The sequence below is a fragment of the Oncorhynchus nerka genome, linkage group LG4 (genome assembly GCF_034236695.1).
Source record: "Oncorhynchus nerka isolate Pitt River linkage group LG4, Oner_Uvic_2.0, whole genome shotgun sequence".
In the NCBI taxonomy this organism is placed as follows: Eukaryota; Metazoa; Chordata; class Actinopteri; order Salmoniformes; family Salmonidae; genus Oncorhynchus; species Oncorhynchus nerka.
In genome coordinates, this window is record NC_088399.1 from 23,862,637 (window position 1) to 23,865,758 (window position 3,122).

Genomic DNA, 3,122 nt, shown 5'->3' on the forward strand with positions numbered 1-3,122 from the left:
AACCCCTCTCAGGGACACTCAAACCCCTCTCAGGGACACCCAAATACCTCTCAGGGACAATCAAAACCATCTGAGGGAAACTCAAACTCTCTCGGGGACACTCAAACCACTCTCAGGGACACCCAAATCCCTCTCGGGGACCCCCAAACCCCTATCAGGGACACACAAATCCCTCTCGGGACCCCCAAACCCCTCTCGGGGACCCCCAAACCACTCTCAGGGACACCCAAATCCCTCTCGGGGACCCCCAAACCCCTATCAGGGACACCCAAATCCCTCTCGGGGACCCCCAAACCCCTCTCGGGGAAACTCAAACCCCTTTCAGGGACATCTGTATTATCTTATATGGACCGAACCAGTTGCTCTAGAAGAGGACTTAATGGTTAAAGGACTCCCCAAAAGCTCTATTGCCCCTTTCCCTCTCACCAACACATACAGTACACACACACACACAGAGAGAGATGCCAAATGTCATTAGTACCGACTATCACTGTCATTTTGATGTTCAAAAGAAAAGTGACACTGTATCTTTAAGATCAGGGAGTGAGAGAGAACATTGTGGAAAAGGCAGACTGCTGGTCCCTCTCTCTCTTTATTTTCCTTCCTCCCCTCTCTCTTTCTCCATAGAGGCAGTGAGAGAGACAGATGTAACACAGCAGCCTTGGTTTGGCTCACCTCAGAGACAGTAGGGGCGAGCTGAGAGAGAGAGAGAGAGACCATAGCAGAGTGTATGTTGTACAGGGAGACAGTAGCAGAGCTCTCTATCTGCCCTAGGCTAGGTCATGTCTGTTACTGTAACCATCACACAACCTGTGAAGCCCGACATGGAGCCAGGACCCAACAACAGAACAATACAACAGGAGGGGAACGCTGGTGAGTGAGTGTGTTTGTGGCGAGGGGGGTGGGCTGTGTGTGTGTGAGAGAGAGAGAGAGAGAGAGAGAGAGAGAGAGAGAGAGAACCAGGGACAGAGGCCAGTCAGGGGATTTCCTCTCTCTGTTACAAGACAGGACAAGCACCTGTCTATGTACATTTATCGCAGCTGACCTCTGGCTCCCTGATGGTCTCAAACAGACAGTTGCCTTGGAGAGAGAGAGGGAGGATGTTGATGTGTCGAGACTTTAACAAGTTGCTGCAGTTCAAGATGTCTCCCTTAGTTTGGTGTGTTTCAGGTATTATCTAAAGTCACTGCTACACTTTGTTACTGGTCTCCATCTACAGGGTCACTGTGTATCTGTGGAGAGGGATCAAGTTTGATTTCTCACGTTAAATGTCTAGTGAAAAGCACGAGATGACGCACACCCAAAATAATAGGGGTGGTTCTGCCTGACCAAATAGTAAATGTACGGGTGTTTTATGTTCATGCCAACTATATGCTCGCAGGGATGTCAAACTCATTCCAATGAGGGACGAGAGTCTGTGGGTTTTCGCTCCACCCTTGTACTTGATTGATGAATTAAGGTCACTAAACAGTAAGGATTGTCTAGTTGTCTAGTTCTGGCTGCCAAAAACCCACAGACTCTGCCCTCGTGGAAAGAGTTTGACACCCTTGCGAGCATATAGTGGGAATGAACAGAGAGAGAGGAGACCTCTTTCTCTCTGTCTTTTCTCTCCTGTGTTGTTGTTCTGAGAGCCTTGGTCTTGGTCTTGGTTGAGGCTGCCTGTCTTCTGTCTGTTTCCTTTGAACAGTGACTGTGAACAGAATCATTTAGTGTGGCAGATGTGAGAGCTCTGTGGGTGTACTGTTTCAGTTCAAAAGCACTACGTTAATTTGATGCTTATGTGAATCCCGATAACTGTGTGTGTGGGAGTTGGAGTGTGTGGGAGTTGGAGTGTGTGGGACTTGGAGTGTGTGGGTGTTGGAGTGTGTGGGTGTTGGAGTGTGTGGGTGTTGGAGTGTGGGTGTTGGAGTGTGTGGGTGTTGGAGTGTGTGGGAGTTGGAGTGTGTGGGTGTTGGAGTGTGTGGGAGTTGGAGTGTGTGGGAGTTGGAGTGTGTGGGTGTTGGAGTGTGTGGGTGTTGGAGTGTGTGGGTGTACGTGTGTGTGGGTGTTGGAGTGTGTGAGTGTACGTGTGTGTGGGTGTTGGAGTGTGTGGGTGTACGTGTGTGTGGGTGTTGGAGTGTGTGGGTGTTGGAGTGTGTGGGTGTACGTGTGTGTGGGTGTTGGAGTGTGTGGGTGTACGTGTGTGTGGGTGTTGGAGTGTGTGGGTGTACGTGTGTGTGGGTGTTGGAGTGTGTGGGTGTACGTGTGTGTGGGTGTTGGAGTGTGTGGGTGTACGTGTGAGTGAAAGACAGAGAATGAGTGCAAAACAAACAGGGCGACAGAAAGAGAGAGAATTAGTTATGTATACAAATAAATCCAAGAGGATCTAAACTGTGTAACTCGGTGTGTTCTCTCTCTCTCACTCCCTCACTTTTCCTCTCCATCCCTCACTCTTTCCCTCTGTTACGCCCACGCAGGGACAATTAAACAGTAAACAAGTGTGTTTGATTAGCAGGGCAAGACATTTAGTTTATTTTCAGACCGTGTGTGTGTGTGTGTGTGTGTGTGTGTGTGTGTGTGTGTACCGTTCTCAGCCCTTTGGAAGAGACTGTGCTGTGGTTAGAAGAATGAGTCAAAGTTGAACATATTTTGAGGAGACATCCTGTAACTTCTTACTGCCAAAGTCTTAGTCTGCTTACTGAGCTACACAGTCTCACCGCTCTCTGCCCCAGGACAAGCCTCTGTACATTTATCGCAGCTGACCTCTGGCTCCCTGATGGTCTCAAACGGACAGTTGACTTGGAGAGAGGGAGGGAGGATGTTGATGTGTCGAGACTTTAACCAGCTGTTGCAGTTCAAGATGTCTCCCTTAGTTTGGTGTGTTTCAGGTATTATCTGAAATCACTGCTACACTATGTTATTGGTCCCCATCTACAGGGTCACTGTATGTGGGTTGGGTAAAATTGCTAGGTAAACAGTAGCTTTGTGTGCCAGGCTTCCAGCTCTCCTTGTGTAGTCTAGGCTGTGGATAGAAGATTAAGGAGAGTTTGTTATGTTTTATTTTACATTGGAGTAACAGTTTAGGTGCTGGTTTCCCAGACCCTGATTAAATTCACTCCTGGATTTGAAAGCATTAACAATTG

General features: G+C 48.5%; 1 long non-coding RNA gene across 1 annotated transcript in view; it reads left to right on the top strand.

Annotated features, from left to right (window-relative positions):
* Nucleotides 1-636: 636 nt before the first annotated feature.
* Nucleotides 637-3,122, top strand: part of LOC115128163 (uncharacterized) — a 3,805-nt gene continuing 1,319 nt past the window's right edge. The window contains exon 1 of the long non-coding RNA XR_003863477.2: nucleotides 637-873. This is a non-coding gene — a long non-coding RNA (uncharacterized LOC115128163). The remainder of the gene's footprint in view (nucleotides 874-3,122) is intronic.